General features: G+C 48.3%; 1 pseudogene; it reads left to right on the top strand.

Moving 5' to 3' along the window:
* Nucleotides 1-2,983: 2,983 nt before the first annotated feature.
* On the top strand, nt 2,984-6,907 carry LOC119299133 (annotated as a pseudogene).
* The last annotated feature ends 5,908 nt before the right edge of the window (nt 6,908-12,815 follow it).

The raw sequence follows: 12,815 nt of genomic DNA, 5'->3' as shown, positions 1-12,815 counted from the left end.
AATGACTCAAAACATTTTTCTAGACTCAACTCGTCCGCTAATTCGATCAAGCAATGGGGCTCCTAAGGTCGGGGAAGGCTCCGATACCAACTTTTAACGCCCTCGATGCGGCTATATCTCCCACGTGTCGAAGCACGACTTAGAGGCATAACCGCATTGAAATCAACGTCGCAAGTGAGGTAATCTTCACACAACCCATGTAATACATAAGGGAAAGAGATACATAGTTGTCTTACAATCGCCACTTCACACAATTACATGAATAAATCATTACATCAACCAGTTACAATCAAGGCCCGACTACGGAGCCAAAATAAAAGAAGACTACCCCAAAAGCGACAAGGTCCTCCGATCGACCCCAACTGGGCTCCACTACTGAACAACTAGAACGAAACAACACAAACGACAAGATCTTCATCGAGCTCCTCCTTGATCTTGGTTGCGTCATCTGCACGGACTCATCGGCACCTGCAAGCTAGTTTTGGAAGTAATCTGTGAGTCACGGGGACTCAGCAATCTCGCACCCTCGCGATCAAGACTATTTAAGCTTATAGGAAGGGTAAAAGGTATGAGGTGGAGTTGGAGCAAGCGACTAGCATATATGGTGGCTAAAACATACGCAAATGAGAGCGAGAAGAGAAGGCAAAGCACGATCGTGAAACTATGATCAAGAGGTGATCCAAGAACAACCTACGTCAAGCATAACTCCAACATCGTGTTCACTTCCCGGACTCCGCCGGAAAGAGACCATCACGGTTACACACGCAGTTGATGCATTTTAATTAAGGTCAACTTCAGGTTTTCTACAACCGGACATTAACAAATTCCCATCTGCCCATAACCGCGGGCACGGCTTTCAAAAGTTCAAATCCCTGCAAGGGTGTCCCAACTTAGCCCATGACAAGCTCTCACAGTTAACGAAGGATATTCCTTCTAGCGGGAAGACCCGATCAGACTCGGAATCCCGGTTACAAGACATTTCGACAATGGTAAAACAAGTCCAGCAACACCGCCCGAATGTGCCGACAAATCCCGATAGGAGCTGCACATATCTCGTTCTCAGGGCACACTCAGATGAGACATCCTACGAGTAAAACCAAACCTCAAGTTGCCCCGAGGTGGCCCTGCAGTCTGCTCGGTCGGACCAACACTCAGAGGAGCACTGGCCCGGGGGGTTAAAATAATGATGACCCTTGAGTCTGCAGAACCCAAGGGAAAAAGAGGCTAGGTGGCGAATGGTAAAACCAATGTTGGGCATTGCTGGAAGAGTTTTATTCAAAGCGAACTGTCAAGGGGTTCCCATAATAGCCCAACCGCGTAAGGAACGCAAAATCCGGGAACATAATACCGATATGACGGAAACTAGGGCGGCAAGAGTGGACCAAAACACCAGGCATAAGGCCGAGCCTTCCACCCTTTACCAAGTATATAGATGCATTAAGTAAATCAGATATATTGTGATATCCCAACAATGATCATGTTCCAACAAGGAACAACATCTCCATGTTCCAACAAGGAACAACTTCAATCTTCACCTGCAACTAACAACGCTATAAGAGGGACTGAGCAAAGCGGGAACATAGCCAAACAACGGTTTGCTAGGACAAGGTGAGTTAGAGGCTTGGTTCAACAATATAGGAGGCATGATAAGCAAGTGGTAGGTATCGCAGCATAGGCATAGCAAAAGAGCGAGCATCTAGCGAGCAAAGATAGAAGTGATTTCGAGGGTATGGTCATCTTGCCTGAAATCCCGCAAGGAAGAAGAACGAGTCCATGAAGAAGACAAATGGACGTAGTCGAACGGTTCCTCACAAACGCGACGTTATCGGAACCAACCCGAAGAAGCAACACCGGAAAGAAGCAAAAAACATAGTAAACAACCACGACATGAACATGGCAGGATGCACAATCAAGTATGATGCATGTCCGGTTTAATGATACATGGCATGGCATGGCAAAGAGCAACAAACCACACTACAAATTAAGTGGAGCTCAATATGCAACGGAGTTGCATATTGAAGAAAACACCACATGACTTATTTAGTTCTCTCTCGTTTATGTACCCAACAAGATTAAATGTTGATTAACATGGCAAGAGGGTGAAGCATAATAAAACTACCTATCTAGTCAAGTTTAAATGAGGCCGGAAGCAACGAACAACAATTCCGGTAAATCCCCATATGCATATATTAGGTTTGGTACTGTTCTGCCCTAAACCATATTTTAGAGTTATTAAACATGAAAAGTGAGTACAACATGTTAAACTAGGCATTTTTCTACCCCATTTACATCTAAAGTTTGTTTAAAACCGAGCTACGGTTAATTAGTTATGAAATAAAGCAGTTTAGCATGACATTTGAGCAAATTTAATCAAACAACATTTTAAACATTTCAAACATAGATGAAAGTTGGATATTATGAATCTAGACAAAATTCTAAGCAAGTTTCATATATAAAACATTTTAATCCGATGCACAGTTGTGAAGTTATTAAATGCATGAAGCATGAGGGTTGTTCTGTAAAACTATAAACCTCTGGATAAATAGATAAATCACTCCTCAGGGAAAAACAGGAGTCGGGCCGAAAATGCAGACTGGCCCAACAAGAGAAATAAAACAAAAGAGGGGCGTTGTGGGTGGCTTCACCCGTGGGCTTCGGCCCGGTCAGTGGAACAAAGGCAGGCCGGGCGGTTGCATCGAAGGAGCGGAGAAAATGGGCCGGTTCAGTGGGGAGGAGTGCTAACCACGCAGTCCAGGTGACAGCGGTGTCAACGCACGGCGACTTGCTGACGTGGATCGAGGCAGCGGCATCTTTCTCCTCGAAGCAGAGTAGGGGAAGGAGAGGAGGCGGCCGGGAACGGGTCCAGGCGGCGGAGGTGATCCCCTGTGGGGCGGCGCGGCGCGGCTTGAACTCCGGCAAGACGGAGGTTCGGCGGAGAGCAGAGGAAGGAGCTCCGCTTGGGCCAGAGGAAAGGGATGGCACGATGACTCTCTCCGGCGAGACAGGGACTTGGCGCGGGCTCGTCGGGGTCCTACTGGTGGCTCTCTTCTCCAGCGAACTTGGACGCAGCGACGTCGAGGTCCTGGAGCAAAGTGAGGAGGCAAGGGACGTCCAGCTCCGAGGCGGACGGGCGCGGTTCAACGGGGACGAGGCGCAGGAGAGCAGAGGGCCTGCGAGGCGGCGCAGCGAAGCAGACCCCAGCACGGGTCTTCAGCGGCAGAAGGCGAGGCCGGAGGGCGGATCCGTCCAGGAACAGGGCGGATGCGAGCTGGGCGTCGAGGCGATGAAGGCCATGGCGACAGCGTGGTCAATAGGAGCGGGACGAGGCGGAACGACGGCGGCGACGTCGTGGAGTTTGAGCGAGCTTCTGCTCGTTCCTGGGAAGGAGAGAGAGAGGGCCACCGTGAGAGAGAGACGGAAAAAATTAGGAGGAGGAGAGAAACGGGACGAGGCCGGTCCTGGTCATGGCCGCCGGCGGCGGGGTTGTCGGAGGGCGCGGGCTGCAGGGTCGGTGAGGCTCGGGCGCGAGGGCTCCTGATCCGCTGCTGCTACGGGTTCGAGGAGAAAACAGAGGAGGAGCTTCGGGGAAGGAGGAGGCTGCGGCCGGAGCGATGTATGGATGGATCGAAGGGACTGGGTTGGCTCGGCGCTGAAAATCAGGAAGGTGGTCGGCTGCGGGTCTGGATCTGGGAGGATCCCGAGGTAGGAGGCGAGTGAGTGGTTGGCTTGCGGCGGCGTGGTGGGAAAGGGTGGATTGGTTAGGGTAGGCTAGGGTTAGACTGTTATATATATATATATAGCAGATGAAATCAGTATAGGGTGGTTAGGTCCCTCCGATCGTAATTGGACGGATGGAAAAAATAGGTTAGGTAGCCCAAAAAGAAAAACAAAGACGTTTTGTAGATGTTTGGGGATGATCCAGACACAACGGTGACGACTGTCCGGGTCGGGTCCGGGACAAATTTTCGGACGCGCGCGCGAGGGGGTTTGGTGCACTGAGCAGAGAGGGTTTCGGACCGTGCGATCGCATCGGACAACTCCGGAAGCGAAGAGGGGAAAGAGGATGGACTAGGTGGGCTGTGTAGAAGGTCTCGAGCTGAGATAAGGGAAGAGACGACTATTTCCGGAGACCGAAAACGTCCGACGTTAGACCGGCTACTATTGCCGATATATTTATCCGTTGGGGCGTCAAACGGACTCCGAATGCGATGAAACTTGGCAGGCGGTCTACTGACAGCAAAACAACACTACATGCCAACTTTCAACCCATTCCGAGAACATTTTTCGGCCACTTATAAAATATTATTTCGGACATGCCGCGGGCGCGTGCAAGTGTGGTTGGGCTCAGAACGGACAACGGAGAGAACTCGGAGAACCCGGACGAATGCAAGTTTTGAAAAACATGATGGTGCTATGCACATGATGACATGATGAAATGCAACACGCAAGCAAATGACATGGCAACGCCGGCGAATAACTGGAAGACACCTAGCGCAACGGTCTCGGGGCGTTACACTAACAATCTAGCTTTTGTGCCGTCGACGGTTATAGCGTCGTCGTCGAATAAGGCTCCAGATCTTTCCTTGACGAGGCAGTTTGCGTGGTCAATGGGCGGATCTGGGTGTCACTATTTTGCTGCTTGGTTGGCATGGTGGCGACAGTGACCAAGTGTTAGAGCTCCTTTGATTCAAAGGAATTCTATAGGAATTCCGAAGGATTGAAATCCTTTGGAATTTTTCCTAAATTTGTCCTTTGATTCATAGGATTAAATCCCATAGGAATTTTTTCTATGAAATCTTTTATACTATATTTCATTGGAAATCTAACATTCACTCCAATCTTTTTTTACAGTTCCTTTGTTTTTTCCGTGAAATCAAACACCTTGATAATCCTATAGGATTCAAGTGGGCATGACACTTCAATCCTATATTTTTTCTATTCCCACGTTTTTAAAACCCTGTGAATCAAAGAGGCCCTTAGTAGTTGTGTGCCCCAGACATGCCTCTTCCTGAGTGGTGCTGCCTCTGGCATCATCATTTGGTACGGGCACTTGTATCGAAGATGTGTGTCCGTCGTTCTTCGCCATGATGGCTGACACGACGGTGTGCGCGAGAAGATGTGATCCCGTGTAGGGTTTGTGGCTTGTGGCGACGAATCCGATGACTCTCCTTCGACTCCATCGGACAGAGGAACTGTTTCTGGGCTGATGTGCATGGAGATAGGCCCTGGTCGATGCTTCACAACGACAATGATCTGACATGTTATGACTGGTTTCTTCTTTGACTCGGAAAGCCAATTCGGTGATGGTGCGACCTCAGCTCATGTGATGGTGGCTTCCTGCATCTCTCTTCGACGGTAGCTCATCGGCAAATTTAGGTGTTTGGCTTTGTATGCCCAGGGACTTAGGGATCTGATTATATTCTTGTTTCTTCTGTGGGAGTCTTCTTTGCACTTAGGTTGAGACTTCTGTCCTCTCTCGTGTTATGTGTATGTTTAAAAAATGTGTATGTTTATGCTTGTGTGTCTTGTACTCCTGGAATGTTGCTAACGAAGCACGTACAGTAGTACTTCCTCCGTCCCATAATGCAAGATGTTTTTTTTGACACTAGTAGTTTCTTGAAAGAAAAAAAGTCACTCAACCTGCGTAAAATGACCAACTTCGCTCCCCTCGTCGAGACCCTCGTCCAAACCCTCGTTCCGCAATTTGGCCGCTGCCGCGCCTGTCGGCCCGCCACTGCTCCCCACCTCACCCTCAGAGCCGGAGGCGAAACCACCTCTCGCATCACCGCCAGCCTTGATCGAGAGTTCCAACCCACGCCGACCCCCGTCCTCCTCCCAACTCCCACAATGGCAGCATCGCCGAGTTCATAGCGATGGTGCCGTCGAGGTGCACAGCAGAGACGCACATGGCGCGGGCAAAGGTTGCGTTCGAGATCGCTAGCTACAGCCGTCTCAAGGGCCTAGGTAGAGGCGAATGTCTCCGTTCTCCCGTATTCTCCAATCTCCATCGGCGGCTACGAATGGTGCATCTGCTACTACCCCGACGGCCAAGGCGAGGCGAGTGAAGGTTACGTATCTGTCTTCCTCAAGCTGTTGACCAAGAACGCCGAGGTGAGGGCGATCTACAATTTGATGCTTGTGGATCCGGTTAGGGGCCGGTCACCTGTGGTGCTCTCCGGGAAACCGCCACGAGTGTCCGTCCCTAAAATGCCATCATGGGGCGTAGGAAAGTTCATGAAGACGACCGTTGAAGTAGAGTCGATGTTCGTGCGGAACAGTTGTCTCTTGATCGAGTGCGAAGTCAGCGTTATCAAGGAAACACTCGATATCCATGTGCCGCCCTCTGACCTTTCGAATAATCTTGCAACCTTGCTAGAGGGGAAGATAGGAGCAGACGTGACTTTCAAGGTTCAAGGGGAGGTCTTTTCCGCTCATAAAAATTTGCTTGCGATGCGATCGGTGGTCTTCAACGCGGAGTTCTATGGTCCGATGGGGGACAAATGTGTACAGGACATAGTTATTAATGACATGCAGCCTGCTGTTTTCAAGGCATTTCTTCACTTCATCTACACGGATTCGATGGCTTCCATGGACGATCTTGATGATGATGACAAAAGAGAAATGGTCAAGCACTTACTCGTGGCTCCAGATAAGTATGCGATGGAAAGGATGAAGAGGATATGTGAAGGGATGCTATGCCCTTGATGTTGAGACTGTGGCGACCATATTAGCTCTAGCTGACCAGCACAATTGCAGCAACCTCAAAGATGCTTGCATTGAATTTATGCTCTCATCGAATAGAATGGATGATGTGATCGCAAGCCAAGGGTATGCACACCTCAAAAGATCTTGTCCTGTTCTCATCGTAGATGTGTTTGAGAGAACAGTTAAATCCCGCAAAATTTAGTATGCCAACTTGGTGTGAGCTACTGGTTATCCTTCAGTTCTGAAAGATCGTTGGAGGCGAATGCCTTATGTTTGGTCGGAGAAGGCATTCAGTCTTGCTAAATTTAGCTTCTATCTAGTTACTTTTGATACATAGTGACCTGAGCTGAGGTTGCTATATCTTTCAGTTTTTAGAGATCGTTCTTTCATTTCTGGGTTATGTGAAGAATGATAAAACTTTGAGTTCTTGTATATCACTTTTGAGACAATCTATTTTACCTATATGAAAAACTTACATTATGACTGCCAACTGTTAGATTCTAATTAGAGACATTTACAAATGGTTTTTTGACATGAACCTTGGTAGTACAGCAGTTTGTCTTTGATTCAGAAAATTTCAGTTAGAAAATGAACTTGAAATCTTGAACCAAACTACTTTGAGATCAGAACCAGGCAATTATAGATTTAATTTTCAGTTAGCAGTACTTCTATTGTACTAGCATATGTTCAGTGAAGCCTCTTTGTGTGTTAGCTACACAAGCACAATTCTGTAAGAAATAGGCAACTACTTAAGCTTCTGTACTTGTATTTTTGTACTATATAATTGATGGAGGTGTTAACCGTACAAAAACTGAGAGATGGATTGCGAGGAATCTGTAGGTTTAATCCCAACAGCGAATGGGTGGGGGAGTGTGGATCACCCTCAACTGCTGGGTGGATTGAAATCCCCGAGGGTATTAGAGACCCACCAACCGAACAAAGCCTAATGTGGATCCGTGCGTGATGCTCCCCTCTGTTTAGCTCCGCTTCTGCGCCGTCCGAAGCTGGAGTTGCCCTGGCAAGACGATGATGGCACCGGCTCGTGGATCTTGTGTTATATTTGTGTCGAATATATTATGTATGCAAGGGGTTACATGGACTTAGAGTTGTAATTGATGTGGTTAGGTATGAGTTGTGTAGGAGTCGGACACTTGTATCCTAGGCCTCTTATATACGGAGGGACATCACACGTTGTAACCCATGATGACGACTTGATAGCAACAGGTACGCGGGGGAGCCGACGGCTTGTGCCGGCGTCCGGGCGGCCGGTGTTGCGGTATCTTGGGGAGGAGCGCCCGTAGTCATGCCCCGGGGATGTAGCCATATCGGTGAACCTCGTTAACAAATATCGTGCCTCCGTGTGTCGTCTATGATCTTGCATTAGCGTTTTATTCTAACAAATGATATCATGAGCAAGGTTGCGAGAAGGCTATGTGAAAGATCATCCGGAGGTACGAGGATCATGCTTGACAGGTGCCATGGAATGTCTGATTGGCGCAAGGTGGAGCATGGCGGCGATCGCGAAGGCGGTCGGTGGTGTCGGACACTTCGGGCAGGAAGTCTGGACCGTTCGATGGGCTGCGGCCGGTAAGGATCGGCTAGACGTGACGATCGGACCGGCGTAGTGGTTGTTGAAGACGTTGCGGAGGCGACGGATTCGGTTCGCGATCAGACCGGCGACTAGACATGGGTGACGGCCAGATAGATCGGAGTGTGAAAGCATCGAGATGGTGCGCTCGGTGTCGTACAAGGACGGCGGCGCGGCACTGTGGACGGATTGTGTCGGCGCCGTGGATGGCCAGGGTACAGCACGGCTTGTGCACAGACGATGCGCGAGGTGGCGACTGTTACGACAGGGTTGACGTGCGGCAGAGTACATGTGACAGTGCTGTTCAGTTTGCTGGCAAGAACCAAGATCAAGACAAGGCGAAGTTCTCGTCGGAGATGCAGCAGCGGCGGAGTTTTCCGAGGGACACGGACAGAGGAAAGGTTGGTCAGACCTCGGTTGTTGGGGCTGCGTACGCAAGACGACCGCTCGGGAGGCGTGCGACAGTTGGATTTCGCGGGCGGCAAGGAACATACGCGAGGGGCGTTCGGTGGCATGTAGGGGCAGGACTCTGCGGGCGTGCAGCGCAAGAAAAGATAAGATAGTACTCCCCGTTTTTAAATATTTGTTTTTCTAGAGATTTTAACAAGTGACTACATCTGGAAGGAAATGAATAAATCTACACTCTAAAATATGTCTATATACATTCATATGTAGTAGTTCATTTGAAATTTCTAAAAAGACAAATATTTATGAACGGAGGGAATACAAAAGAAAAGCGCGGAGTCCGGCAGATTAGCAGGCAAACATGCATGTCGGTTTGGATTTTGAAAGGAAATTATGTGCGTGCATGTGGGGCAGTGCGGAACCGTGATATAGGTCCTGGAGATTTCTTGGGCGTGCATGTTGGGTCAGTTTTTTCATGCAAACCGTGGTGGACTGAGACTCTATTTCCGTGCCAGAGAGGAAAAGACTGGGCCGGCTGTATCCAGCAGTAATAAAAGGCTGGGGCGACGAGGCGCAAAAGGCACAGAAAAATCGTCTGCAAGTTCGGAAAAAGGTGGAGCAGGTTCGGCAGGTAACTTGTTAATCTGCAAGTTGAGCTTCACGGAATTTTCTGAAGGGCGGACAAGGATAGTGCAAGTCAGATTTCTTGGTAGATCGCAGACTGCGGCGTGGCTTCAGACGAGGAATACGGGATCAGTGATCTTTTCCGTGAGGAAGTCGCAGAGGAAAACAAGGACGGTCAGACCGGCGGCAACAGGTCGGTTAGATCGCGGCTCGGCATGGCGCCGGGATTCACCAGGTTTGATTTGGAGAAATTCGATGGCACGGGTAACTTCGGTCTATGGCAGACAAGAGTCAAGGTATTCTGGCGCAGCAGGGAATCTTGAAGGGTTTGCAGGAGACGAAGCCGGCCAAGGCTAACAACGATGCATGGGAGGATATGCAAGTGCAGTCGGCCGCTACCATACGGCTTTGTCTTGTGGATCAGGTCATGTATCATGTCATGGACGAGGATTCTCCTAAGGGAATTTGGGACAAGTTGGCAAATCGTTATATGTCCAAGTCAGCGACCAATAAGCTGTATTTGAAGCAAAAGTTCTATGGGCTGAAGATGCAGGAGGGGTCGGATCTTGTGGAGCATGTGAATGCCTTTAATCAGTTGGTCACGGATCTAGCGCGTCTGGATGTGAAGATTGATGATGAGGATAAGGCGCTACTTCTTCTTATTTCGTTGCCACTGTCCTATGAGCATTTGGTCATTACATTGACACATGGAAAGACAACCGTCGATAATGAGGAAGTCACTGCAGCGTTGCTTGAGCATGAGTTGAAGAAGCAAAAGAATGCTACAGAGGAGAGTACTCAAGGTTTGGGGTTGGCAGTTAAAGGTTATCAGCTCAGGAAGGGACAAGAGGCGGAGAAGAAAAGGAAGAAAAAGGTGCAGTGCTACAGGTGCAAGGATTGGGGACATATAAAAAGGGAATGCCCAGAATTGAAGGGTGGGGCATGTGGTAATGCAGCTACTCATGGTGATGGCTCGGACAGTGATAGTGATGTTCTCGTTGTATCAAACAGGCGGTCAACAAAAACTGAAGCGTGGATGTTGGATTCAGCTTGCTCTTTTCATGCGACGCCCAACAGGGAGTGGTTCTCTTCGTACAAGTCTGGTGAGTTTTGTTTAGCCTATGTGGGCGATGACACAGGTTATTATGTTGCTAGAGTAGGTGACATCAAAATCAAGATGTTTGACGGAGATGAGCGGATGCTTCGGGGAGTCAGGCATATGCCAGGGTTAAGGAGGAATCTAATTTCACTTGGTGTTCTTCATGATGGTGGTATGGAATTTCGTTCTGATCGGGATAAGAGGACCATGAAAATCATGGAAGATGGGGTGACCGTGATGATAGGAGAGATGACGGCTTCACATCTTTACAAGTTGCAAGGGAGCACTATTGCAGGTGGAGCCATGGAGAGTGGAGTTGTAGGAGTAGCAGTGAAGTCCCACGGTGGCGGCAGGTCTGGCCCGTCGGGTAGCTCTCAGTAAGCTACAAAGGAGACAACCCAAGTCCGGAGTACATGAAGGTTCGAGCATGAACGACTTCTAGGTGGTGGAGAATATTCGCTAAGGTGAAGTTTGTTATTTGTGTCGAATATATTATGTACGCAAGGGGTTATATGGACTTGGAGTTGTAATTAATGTGGTTAGGTATGAGTTGTGTAGGAGTCGAACACTTGTATTCTAGGCCTCTTATATATGGAGGGACACCACACGTTGTAACTCATGATGACGACTTGATAGCAACAGGTACGCGAGGGAGCCGATGGCTTGTGCCGGCGCCCGGGCGGTCGGTGTTGCGGTATCTTGGGGAGGAGCGTCCGTAGTCATACCCCGGGGATGTAGTCATATCGGTGAACCTCGTTAACAAATATCGTGCCTCCCTGTGTCGTCTATAATCTTGCATTAGCGTTTTATTTTAACATCTTGCTCTGCCGGCTGAATCTAGCAGGCTAATGAGAACGGAAGTCAGGTAATGTATCCGCGATAGCTTCACATGGGTGATTTCGGTTAGTTTGTACGCAATTTGGTTTTGTATCTGTCATTTCTATTCCCCAAAAAGCCCCTGTCAGACCATTTTTCTAGGAATATTCAGCCCCAAACGTGATTGATTTCTATCTTTTTTCGGCCTGTTTCTTCTTTGAAATTCGCATTTTCAAATCTGATGGAGTGATACTGTTTTCTTTGAAACGAAACTATTCATTGCTTTTATGTGATCCATGCAGTATAAGTTCGGTTCTTGCAGTTCAGTAAAGCTTTCTCGATTATGAACAGGTATACAAGTTTCCCTCATATCACCACTTCATTTTTCTGAATTGTTCGGTTTAACATAACATAGGTGCCTCTCAGTTTTTGAGCGGGCACCAGATACTTCTACATATCCAGCTAAAGTGACCGTTGACTAATTAACTCTACAATTTATTTCTCCGGATTGATTGCAAAGGTATCACTCAAAATTTCCTGTGGGAGGTTCTTGGTTCAAAGTTCAATATGATCGTAGGGCTGACTAGGAGGTTATCGGGATCTATCAGAGACCGGGTGTAATTCTCCTTTTTCAAAGAAAAAGATGTAGAGATTTGTTCGAATTATAGGATTTTTTCCTATGGTTGACTTTTCAATTTTCATGCAATTTCAGAGGAAGTTCTCATACCTCTGTTTCTGTGACAACGATACCATGCACGGATGCACCAAATCTTGGAGAAAAATTCATGGGTGTTTTCTTTTTCTGTGATGAAACACCTTATATTGCAGGCTCATTCAAGTGTTTACTGAAAAAGGCTTTAGCTCCCTTGTCGCGGGAATGTCCATGTCATGATCTGTGACCGTTGTGGGCTCCAAAGTCCTTTTGGGTTCTTTGGAGCTCGTTAGCTGTTCCGTAGCGCTTTGTATCCATGTTGATTTTATTTTCCTATTCAAGTGTTTTCAAATCCTCTAAAATTCAGTATGGCACTATATTCTCCATATTTCTGAGTTTTTAGGATTATGCAAACCAAAGAGCTCTTTAAATGTCGGATCCGGGGTTCCGCAGACCCTTGAGAGGTTCGAACACTGGGGTGCGTGCAAAGAACTCTCCCTTCCCAGTCCGCGTGCCCAATGATTCCACGGCCTAGCTCGACGAGCCCAAGGGACAAGAAACACAATAGTTTATCTGTTGGGGAACGTAGTAATTTCAAAATTTTCCTACGCACACACAAGATCATGGTGATGCATAGCAACAAGAGGGGAGAGTGTAGTCTACGTACCCTCATAGACCGACAGCGGAAGCGTTATGACAACGCGGTTGATGTAGTCGTACGTCTTCACGGCCCGACTGATCAAGCACCGAAACTACGGCACCTCCGAGTTTTAGCACACGTTCAGCTCGATGACGATCCCCGGACTCCGATCCAGCAAAGTATCGGGGAAGAGTTCCGTCAGCACGACGGCGTGGTGACGATCTTGATGTTCTACCGTCGCAGGGCTTCACCTAAGCACCGCTACAATATTATCGAGGATTATGGT

The sequence above is a fragment of the Triticum dicoccoides genome, chromosome 5A (genome assembly GCF_002162155.2).
Source record: "Triticum dicoccoides isolate Atlit2015 ecotype Zavitan chromosome 5A, WEW_v2.0, whole genome shotgun sequence".
In the NCBI taxonomy this organism is placed as follows: domain Eukaryota; kingdom Viridiplantae; phylum Streptophyta; class Magnoliopsida; order Poales; family Poaceae; genus Triticum; species Triticum dicoccoides.
This window is presented reverse-complemented; position numbering and strand designations above follow the sequence as displayed.